The sequence below is a fragment of the Ctenocephalides felis genome, unplaced genomic scaffold (assembly GCF_003426905.1).
Source record: "Ctenocephalides felis isolate EL2017-DRISC unplaced genomic scaffold, ASM342690v1 CF-g0.4_SCAFFOLD_01886, whole genome shotgun sequence".
In the NCBI taxonomy this organism is placed as follows: domain Eukaryota; kingdom Metazoa; phylum Arthropoda; class Insecta; order Siphonaptera; family Pulicidae; genus Ctenocephalides; species Ctenocephalides felis.
In genome coordinates this window covers 75,343,963-75,355,997 of record NW_020538040.1, presented here as the reverse complement: position 1 = coordinate 75,355,997, position 12,035 = coordinate 75,343,963, and the positions used below count along the sequence as shown (strand labels likewise).

Below are 12,035 nucleotides of genomic sequence, written 5' to 3'. Positions count from 1 at the left end.
ATGGTATTAATAATCTGCGATTTGTTAAAATATTTGTTTATTGTTCATAGGTAAAAGCTGGTCGGCTGATTTGGATTTACAAGGTGCAAGTGCTAAAACCTATTTTAGAGTTCAAAAGTAATTATCTGCAAGATTCACTCCGACAAGTAAGTGAATTTCTAATTACTATTGCCTTTTATAATATATTTCCGTGTTAATATGAACAATTAAGTGCAAATATAGCGGTTTGATGGCCACAAATAAAAAACTTTTTTTTTAATTTTGAAATCTGAATTTTTGTTTAAAACCAATAGTTTATCCCATTTATTTCAATAAAGTTACTCTAATTATATTTATTTTATTTCATTTAAACAAAAATTTAGGTTTCAAAAGTTTAAAAAATAGTTTTTTTTAGTAATTGCTTAACACAATATTATTTCAATGATATTGGTTTAAAACAGGATTCTTAAACTTTTGTCATTCGCGGCCCCACTTATTATGATAGGAGTTTGTTGACGACCCCACACAAATATAAAAGAAAAAAATTATTATCTTTAGATGTTTTATTTATTAAGGAACAACATACATATATACATATGTCAGTATATAGTTTTAGAATTTGCTGTAAACAATACAAAAATCTAGACGTGACGATATATGTTTTTGACATAAAAATTTTTCGCGACCCTATAAATTTTCTACGCGACCCATAGTTTAAGATGGTTTAGAATACTTAATTTTGAAATAATTCACAATGTTACATGCATCGAGCTTTTTTCTGGAAGTATTTTTTAAAGGAGAAAAATTTCATTTTGTATCGTTGTATACAACTATAATTATATATATAACTCTACGAAACTTCTTTGTGAGAAGGTACATATGTTGTAGTTATGTGTTTGTAAGAAAATAAACGAAGCATCATCTTAATTCTCAAAGTGAAACTTTCTTCGGCGAAGTCTCAAACCGCATCCACTTCCGACGCCAAATCCGTCAACGCAACTAAATACGATCTACTATTTCATTCCTCGTAAAATTTGTCGGTCTACTGCTGTTGTTACGCCATATTCTTATTTAGAATAAAACCTTTTATGTGTTTTTAACTAAACACTATCGAAACCATCTCTGTATCTTACACACACACTCATTTTAATTTGAGGTTTATTTTTAAATTTTTTACTTTTCGCTTTTATCAATTTTGGATATCATAATTTTTACTTATTTATCTATGATCATGTTTTCTTTTCAAAACACGACATAAACTCTGAGTTATATTCGTATATATTAGTAAAAATTCTATTTATTTACTTAAATTACAAGTATGTTTTCCGATGTGATGTAGAACTTCATGGTAATTTAAGATTCGCGAATTTGCAAATTATTTAACATTTATTATATAATTTAGCAGCAGTTTTATTAAATTTAGTATCAATATAAATTAATTAAAACATAAAAAGCTAAACTGCTGAATTTCATCATTAAAAAATTATGTTTTGTATATTCAATTTTATTTTCATACTGCTAATGATTAATACCAATTATGTATGATCAATCTTGAATTGATTATACATCTTAGATTGTTAAATATTTATATAAACATATTTCGTGCTACGTGCTTCCTCGAACACTGTAAAATTCTGCGACGGGATTTGTTAAAACAGAATTTACAATTAAGTGATTACATTTCTGAAAAGCATCGCAAAATCGCACTATATATATAATATATATATATATATATATATATATATATATATATATATATATATTGATAAACAATTTATCCTGATCAAGGTTTCAAGAGTTATCAGATTTATATTTTTACTGATAACTTAAAATAAAAGCAAGCGTTTGCACAGTTGACTTCTCTATTCATTCAGATATATCTCGAATTGAGCGTATAAGGAAATAAATAATATTTGTTTCTCATAATTATTATAAACAATGATTTGGGTGCGAATTGCGATTGCAGTGATCACTATTCATGTTGTATTTGGTCAATTATTGCCACCATCTATTATATTTACCAAAACAACAAAATCTGGCATCAGTGAAGAAGTTTTTAATAGAGCCTTGCGAAGAAATTTGCAAAATATTGATGGAGCTTTGAGGTATTTATTAAAAGTGAATATGTCAGAAACAACGAATAAAGGTCCAATAAATGTACACGTGTTAGCAGCAAATTGTGGACAATCTATAGCCCATGGAAATTTTGGTAAAGCTATAACTTTATGGGAACGTGTTCATCCCCAGCATTACAGTGAAGTGATTTCTGCTGCCTTAAAAAAGAATCCAAATAGTTTCGGAAAAATTTTAAGTTTTTCTCAAATATTACTCAAGAAACACAAAGTGTCTGAAGTATCTTTGTTGCAACGAGAATTGTTTACACAGTTCAAGACAAAGGCTACATATATTGATTTATTTTACTTAGCTTTGGATATGGCAAAATTGAACCGAATTTCTAATGATATTATTAACACGATCGCAGATAAAGTATCTAAAGAAATCATTGCATCCGGTACAGATATTATGGAGCGGCACATCAAATTTTCGAATATCAGCAAACTTTTTGATGAATTGCATAAAGTGGATCCAGAATCATGTCGTCGTCTTTTTCTGCGATTTGTCCAAAATCTTTGCCAAAATTTAGACACAGAACTAGTTATAAGTTTAATTTCTTTTAACTTCAACTTATCTATGAGAGTCAGTTCATATGAATTTATGTATCATTATTTACTAGAAAATTTTAAAAATGATGAATTAATTTATTTATCATTTGAAATTCAAAGAACTCTTCAAAATTACTACATGGATAATATGACTAAAAACAAATTGGAAAAATTAGCACACAGCTTTCCAAAACAGTTACAACTAATAACTAGCAAGAGAGAACTTTGCATCCAGAACAAAATTTCTCAAAAATTCCTTGGGACTGGTATGTTTTTGGATAATTATGTGCACAATAAATGGATTTTAAATTTTTATCAATACGGTGTATTTGGTCTGCAAAGTACGTCTTCAAAAACAAAAATATTCGTACAAGAACCAATTATCGAGTTTAAAATTAAAAGTGATAATTTTAATGAGTATGTGTTATTTTGGACAAAAGACGGTTATCTTACTGACAATGGAAGAAAATGCAGTTTCACTCGGAGAAGAAATGAATTTTCGAAATGGGTTCTTAAGAAGTGTCAATAAGTTAAGACAAATATTAACTTATATTTGAAAGAGTGAACAGTTTTGGGTAATTTTTACTTTAAAATAGTGTGTCATTTTATGGATGCAAACCAAAAATGTACGGAATAGCAACGATGATGGACAGAATAGAAAAAAGCTCTCACTTCTTATTTTGCTCATTAATTATATTTCAGAAACAATCCACTAATATATTGTTTCTTAAACATATTGATATGATATAAAAATATACATCACAAGAGGATATAAAAGCATACAAATTTATCTAATATTTTTACATATGTAATAGAATTTTAACATGCATCTTCATTTTTATTAAGTGAAAAAGATATTGCTTTTATATACGAAGTAGAGTGCTTTATGCTATGGTAAATTCATTTAAATACTTCACTGGTTTAGATGATTTGATGATAAACGCTTTCGCACACTTAAGTTTTAAATTAAATATATAATTTATTATTTAATTATTTGTTATATTGTAGAAAAAGTGAATAAAAACAATTTGTTTAAAGTAAATTTTTATTAATATTTGTATGTAACAAATGCGCTTATACATAGGAAAAGATTAATAGTTATGTTGTGTATTATAACAATTGTGTTTATAAAAATTTGAATCTTTTGTATAATAAAATTCGGTTTTTTATTTTAATCAAATAAACAAGAAAGTCATTTTTATAATTCGATACTTAAAACCTAAGTACTTCTGCGCTTACTCGAATCGTGATATATAATTTATTAATTGTTTATATTTTAATTCATTGCGTTTCACAAAAGCTAATGCGACTAATATGTATATTGCATTACAAACAAGTTTTAAGTTTTTTCGCTCGGAACTTATTAATCTAAAACGAAGTAATTTTAGTTTTGCATAAGATTAATAACCATGAAAAATATTTATTTGAATATCTGATATATATCAAACTTAAAATAGTGCGTTATTCACTGGTATTCTATCATATTAATTTTCGTCGTCATATGTGGATCAACTAGTTGGGTACGGTAGTGACAGTCGTTATAACAGCTAAACTAAACTGATTTTGACATACAGTTCAAATGGAGAAAGATGAAGTATGATCGTTCGAACAAGTACCCAATGTTGCTTGCAGTCAGAGCATTTAGTCCTTATAACCTTAGGCCGCATTATTTTTAAAGAGTCAAAAGTAAGTTTAAATTCTTTTAATAATAACTGGTATTTGTATTGTTTATTTTAGTTATATTTGTTCTATGTGATAGCAATATCATTTATTCCAAAGCAAACATAACTTTAATAAACCAAAATCTGTCTATAAAACAGATATCAAAACCACCAGGACCGAGAATATATCATTAAATATTTTATGCAAATCGATCTTCTATGGGCGGTTGATCATCATAAATTGACGGTCCGAGAGAATGGCAATAAAATTTACTGTTTTAATAATACGCATTTGAATATCAAAGTGAAATTGGTAAAGTCGGCTGCAAATTCCTTGTACGCGTCATCGCTCTGTTCTCGAGCAATGATCTTTAATGTGCTTCTGGTCGAACTCTATTTTTAGTAACCGGAAGGTGAGCTTGAGATAACAAAACTTGCAATACACGCATTCAATCAGCAGACCGCAACAGCCGAATGCTAATAGCCTCCCGCAACAATTCCATAAATCAATAGACGATCTATAACGCGATCAATACGTTTAACATACGCTATTTTATACTCTATAAAGAAATCTCGCCTCTAAGAACCATCTCATTTCACTCCCATGACAGCTCTTTTTGGTTCCTATCCAAAAAAATAAAACTACATATATGCAGAAACACTACACTTTCTTTCTTCTACTAATTTCTGCATTTGCGTTGAAAGTAATAAAAAACTAGTGGGGCGCATGGCATCGTGCTGGAACATCCCGTACCAGAAATCATTTTTTTTTTAAAAAGATTAACATTTTTGAAAAAAATTTACTTTGAAAAAAATAGATTTTTGAGAAACTTTAAATTTTAGACAAAAATTTACTTTTTTGAAAAAAAAAGACTTTTTGAATAATAATGTTTTGTTTAATTTGAAATTCTGAACTTTTTTTAAAGCAATCGTACAGCTTTAACTGCATAGAGACAAAATATCGAAGCGCGTAAGCGCCGCGTCGCCGTCTAACGGATAAACATTGGTACGAACCCATTCGAAACGTAAAGATATATAAAACTTTTCATTGTCGATTTTTTTGCGATTACTATAACTTTGCCTACGGAAAGTTAAAAAAACCTTGTAGAAATCTAATTGTTTTGTATATCATTATTACGGACTTTTAAGTTTTATAAAAGCATGTTGTGATGAAAACCGATCTTAACTCTGTTTGTTATTCTAGAACTTTCATATTTAGTAGAAAAAAAGTCGATAAACATACTTGAAATTTTGTTATAAACAATCGAATACTGTAATTAATAGTAGTTATTATTAAGCAGTTACTTTTGATCGGGTAGGTACTTATTTACATTTAAATACTCACACTTGAAAGGGTATTGTTCAGCTTTTTATAACATCTATAGCTTTTTTGGCATTTTGGTCTATTTTATAATATAAAATAGTCTTTACTCGAGGAATTATTGCTGAAGCTAATTTTTTTAGGTTAGAACGGTTGAAAATTTGCAAAATAAAATTCTAAGAGTGCAGCATTATATGCAAGCAGACATGTCGCAAACTGGCTCATCTAAAAAGACAGTAATATGAGAATCGTATATAAATTGTTTGGCGCAAAAGATATTTTCAAATTAGCATTCAATCTGCCTCCGAAAAATCCCCAATGATCTTATCAACATTAATCCATAATAAATTTCATTACAGTATGAATGTATGTCAATGAATATACTTTCATTCCATTGTGCACTTTATACGCAATCAATCTCTGTTACTTGATGTCAAGTTGTGACATATGTTCAAATAAAAAAAAAATTGACAATTTTTAAGGCGCAAATTTTTTATAATATTTTCCGAATGCGGAACAGTGAATAAAAATTTATTTGGATCTCCCATTTATAAAATTTAGTACATCATTTGGGTAATTTGAAATTTAAACTATATAAGCCTTAATTGAAAACTAAGTTCAATAATAATCCTAATTATTTTCGAATCGGTTTTGCGATATTTATAATCATTGTTTGAAATGGAAACTTTAAGATCTGCATATGTATGTACGAAAATCTAAATCAATAAAAATATATCAAAATTATTAAAATAAAGTAGTCAAATTTTTAGCTTTGGTCAAATCAATTGATCTGTCAGTCTCTCTTAAAAATGAGATGTAAATAATTAAATCTGAACATTGCATACACCTTATGCATATATATTTTCTTGAGTGATATAAAGTAATCACGAGTTTCAAAAAAAAGTAGATTATAAAAAAAATTATTCAACTCAATTATTCAATTTTTGGTCGGTCGTTTTCCATACCAGTGCTTTGATAAAAATACGATTGTATTGAGAGCTGTATGAACTATCACGTTTAGTTCGTGATTAATATGTTTCAAGATACTATCAGTTTTTTATATCTCTATTCTGTTCGAATTCAACTTCGAATCATCAAAAGTTCTATAATTCAATGAATGAAGAAGTTAAAATTTGAACAATGCATACAATCATGATCTCGTTGAACTGCGACCCGCATCATTGATAGCCCGCAATGATAAATTCTTTGTATACTTTGTACAGAGTAATATAAAAAGTGATGTCATGCTACTAAATCGCAATAAATCTTTGCCATTCCATAAATTTGATAAGTTGTCAATGAGACGACAACCACAAGTTGTAATGCACTAGTCGCTCATATCATTAATTGAATTTTGGAAAAGAAATTTATTTAAGCTATTATTAAATACGAATTAAAATAATAATGTTCAAAGTATTCGAAATGGGGATGGTTATACTATATTTTTTTAAATAATACAATTTTTTATTTACCTATATATTCGAGTAGTAAATCTATAACAAAATCCAATAGAGTTCGAAAAAATTATCATATGTCTAAAAATGCCTTTAATATCGCTATTATTTCAGAGGAAAAGTCGTCACATAAAATGTGACTAATGTGTAAAGAGATAAATAATTCTCCCTCAATAACAATTCAGCTCGACGAAATTTGGGACCAAGTATTTTGATGTTAACATATGACCGTCTATTTATTCACGAGCCTAAATTCATTTTTGGGCCAAAGTTTTCTCATGGCAAAATTTGAGCAAATTTTATAACAAATAGAGAATAGCAAGGCATTATAACACTCAAAGGTTTAACGTAAGTACAATAAGAAATTCGGAAATCTGGAATTATTTTGGCAAATGAAATCAAACCCATCTGGGTGGATGTATGAAATTCAATAGAGCTTTAGGAATGTGTAGCGTATAATCCTGAGATACAAATTAAAATCCTACGCGCATTTCTGTTATCACCATGGTGTGTAACAAATAAGATACAATAAATATGCAATGATCTACAAATGAAAGTAATGCAAGATACATATAAAAAGGAGCAAGCTCAAAAATATTTAAAAAATTGAAAATTTACACAAATACAATAGGGATAGTTATACACACCAGATTTATGTCACTGGGTTACGTTCAAAATTGTATGAAAAATTCTTCGATGTTTTCTTAGCTGTACAATAAAACATTTTAATTTAGCATTTTAGTTAATATTTAAAGCTTTGAAAAAAAAATTCAAAATTTTCAAAAATTTTAAAATATTAAAATTATTTTTAAAATTTCTAATGTTTTCAAAGTTTTCAAAACATTTTATAGCTTTTTTAAGAATTTCAATTTGTGGTACGGGAAGTTTCAGAAATTTGCCTTAAGGCACGATGCCATGCACCACTAGTTTAAGGTGACCATATTTTTTCAAGTCAAAACCGGGACGTTAATTTTTAGTTATGCTAATCTGGGACGTGAAGGGGGGGGCTGAATACTGAAAAATTTAATATGTTTTTAAAAGAAGAAATACTATTTAAGATTGCATGAATAACTATTTAAATCAGAATTGCTAACTAAAAACTTCATTATTTGATTAAGTGTTATATTTTATACATATGTTTTTGGATCTATATGTTTTTTTCAGGTTTCAAACTTTTTATAGAATTTTGTTCAATTTTCTTCATAATTATTTCAAAATAATTAGAACTTAGGCATTTCAGGCAGTCAAGAAGTAATTTTCATAATTTTTGTTAATTTTCGTAAAATTTAATATACAAGTTCAAAATTATGAATGTGTGAGGCTACTTTAACCCGCCTTTTTTATATAAGCATACTAGTTATACATAACATTTTCAGATATTTGATCGGTAGTTGTAATTTTATTATCAAGTAAGAACGAAAATTCAATGTCACCTATACTTTTCGAAAACCCGGGACAATCCGGGACAAAAATCCAAATCCGGGACAAATATTGCTTTTAGAAAAACTTGGCACACAAGGTGGAAATCCGGGACTGTCCCGGTCAAACCGGGACGTATGGTCACCTTACACTAGTTATACAGTAGAACTCCAATTATCCGAACTCTGACTATCCGAATCGCCGATTATCCGAATCACTTTCATAAAAAAAATTGTCCAAAAAAAGTCTAAGTGCGCTATTATTCTTCCACCCGCGAAGCCAGTGTAGGCTTCTATATATTATTTAAAACATTTATTTTATTTTATTTATTATTTAAAACATGTGAAAATATCATGTTTTTTCATTTAATTCAATAAAAAAATAGTGCAATATCAAAACGTAACTTTTTTTCTCTCCAATGGCAATTTTTTTAAAAAACTCCAATTATCCGAATATTTGATTATCCGAATGGGTCCCGGTCCCCATTAATTCGGATAATTGGAGTTCTACTGTATATACAGAATTGCGTTTTTACATATTGAAAGTGTAGTACTCATACATAATTTCCTGATACCGCATACTTATTATTAGGTATATAAATCTCTTCTAATTATTAAGCTGACAACTTTGTAATAAGTGATTATTACAACGTTTTATCAATGATATTAATAAAGAAACATCACACATATACGTTTTATAGTCCAATTTGCTCTAATATAATATGAATGTTGTATTATCTTGCCAGCAGTCTTTCAGATAACCCGCCGAGTGCTGCAGGTCCAATGCGGGACACATAAAAAGTGACGTCGCGAAAATATGTGGAATAAATCGATGTATCAGAAGTTCTGCGACAAATAAAAACACACGTAACAAACAGAAATAGATCGTTTGAGCTAAGCTATGCGGCTAACATGGCAACAGAGAGTAGCAGTATGCATAAACATGCCAATAAAATTATTTATTTGCACCTATTAAATATACATAAAATCAGAACGAATAGTGTCAGTCTCTGCTCTGCATGTCGCGGCCGTCTCTTAAAGATATCGCTCCTTCAATTTGCACTTCAACTCGCGGTTCCGACGCTGACCTTGTCATTGGAACACTGGTGTCCATATAATCTGCTCGGGTGATTATGATGCGCGCTCACTTTACGACGACGATATTGAACTTGATCTCGGCATGAATTAAATCATTAGATTTTAATTGGTAACGACGATACATTATTTAGGATCATAATGAACGATATTAAGATATGAGTTATTGATCATAGAGACGAGCGCGCGCTACTTTATCTTCAATTTTTAAGAACTTTCGATTGCGGAATAGTCATTATTGTTAATAATATTCACGCAAATTACAGGAATGATATGATATTTGTTACAACAAACATAAAAATATGAATTATTCGGCATTATAAATTATTCGGCATTTTGTGCACGTATAACTATCAAAACTATTTATATGCACAAGTCGAAGATAATTATGGTAACAAAATTACAATTATTAATTCAACTAGCGTGTGATCTTAAGGTAAATTCCTGAAACTTTTCATTTTATAAACAAAAATTAGGTAAATAATTTTAATTGAACGGCGGAAATTTGAAGTCGGCAAAAATGGTGAAATTTTAAAAATTATATATAGGGGTAGGGCAGGGCACAAGAGCTAATTTGACTTTGAGCAAATATATTGCGAAAATCAGACGAATTATATCGAAACAAATAACACATATCAAACAAACAACCCGTTTTTTGCTGTTTTTCAAAAATTTGTCACCTGGTCCTTTTTACCCCATAGATCTCCCAGATTTAATATTTAATTTTAAAGATTTTACGAAATAATAGCTACAGTTTGCAACCCTGAATACTCTGATATTTCATCAGCAGAATTGGAATAACTATTTATTTATATTACTCTTGTTGCTTTTTTAACTTAATTTACTTCTTTATTTACTATTTTTTATTGTTTACACTTTTGTCAGAATATAGGTTCAGTTGGTCTTTTTTACCTCACCCACATGTAAGCTTTTATAGGCGTTTTATGAAAAAAAAAACTGTTGAAATTAACTTGAAAACATCAATACATCTTATAAAAAAAATTAAATACAGTTTACTTTAAAATTGTATTGAGATTTCGTGAACTAAATCTTTTTAAATTATAAACCGTAAATTTCCCTCTACTTTGTTATAAAAAAATTCTTAACTTGACTTTTTTTGAGATATCATAGGTGAACCTTTAAGCTCCGCTCTACCTTACATGAAAAATTGAAACAAAAATCTTTCGTAAATGCTTCAGTTTTTCAGAAAACTTATTTAAAATAAAAATTGGAGCTAAATGGCTAGGAAAGGTGTTAAAACGAATAGAATATTATTTTCCACGAATATATCTTGTATTTCTGATTCGACGTCGAAAATATTTTTAAATATCAAAAATTTATATTATTACTAACCAAAGAGTTTGGTATATATTTCCAAAAAATATCTATAGGACAGAACATTTTCCTAAAAATGACATTTTTCTACGTGGTCATTTTCTCCTGACAAATCTTGGCTGATAGTTATATTCAATTCATATGTTTAAACCGGCAGAGTCGTTAAAGTGTTCGCTATTAATATTTAATTGAGTGGCGTATAATAAAACGTGAACTCAAATATTAATCACAGCCATAAACTTTTATTACTCGAATAAATTTACTTGTTGCAAACATTAAATTTAATGACATTATGTAACGAAGAATGTTAAACACAATGCATATTTGATAACAATTGATAAACTTTGACTTAGGCATATGGAATTAATTAAGTTGTATCTTATATCTTTGCCATTTAATGGTAGAGTTAACATGCATCTTTGCGGGCACATATGCAGTTAAACTTATTTTGTGGGATTCTGTTTATTAACAGGTATATGATTTTTTGTCTCGCCAAATATTATCACTATTTACATGAGAATAAAGTGATGCACATAATAGTAATATAACAAAAAAATTTAATTTAAACAATTAACTTAAAATTAATTTAATTAACATAATTGGAATATTTTTTCACATAATCCCCGAAAAAATGTACGTAATAAAAAGTTTATTAGGCCTAAAGTGGACGTTGATAAAATTTATAAACCAAATTTAATTATTGTTCTTCAATAAATCTTAAGATACAACGACATTGATATAAAATTCTTATTTATTCATATCGCCTTCTCAAATCAAGTATAAAAAAGTTTTATTGTTCATCATGGTAAGTGCGCATGTACAATATCCGATCGAGTGTCCGATACCGACACATAAAACTTTTTCCAAAAGTTCAGCCCTGCTTGAACTCTGAATTATTGTTAGAAGTGTTTTTTATTGTTTTTGCGATTTGTACAGTACAGTCATAACTAAGTGTTTTATATGCTGTTGTGATACTTTTCCCAAACTACTACATGATTTTTAGAAGACTACCCTATTGTTGCCCTATCCATTTGGTGTATTTTATATTAGAAGGCAACCCAGTATCTATGATTTTTTGGCGCAGTAATGTTGCGAGAGAGGCTATTTTC

The 12,035-nt window shown here is 28.6% G+C and overlaps 2 protein-coding genes across 7 annotated transcripts in view; one reads left to right on the top strand and one right to left on the bottom strand.

Annotated features, from left to right (window-relative positions):
* The window catches only part of LOC113374566, a 220,891-nt gene that overhangs the window by 104,733 nt on the left and 104,123 nt on the right, over window positions 1-12,035 (top strand). For all 6 annotated transcript variants that reach the window (XM_026614544.1, XM_026614539.1, XM_026614543.1 and 3 more), the window contains exon 3: window positions 51-146. The gene's annotated coding sequence lies outside the window, so the exon portion shown is untranslated. The remainder of the gene's footprint in view (window positions 1-50; window positions 147-12,035) is intronic.
* Window positions 1-12,035, bottom strand: part of LOC113374565 (protein eiger) — an 82,978-nt gene that overhangs the window by 16,206 nt on the left and 54,737 nt on the right. The gene's annotated exons all lie outside the window — the stretch shown is intronic.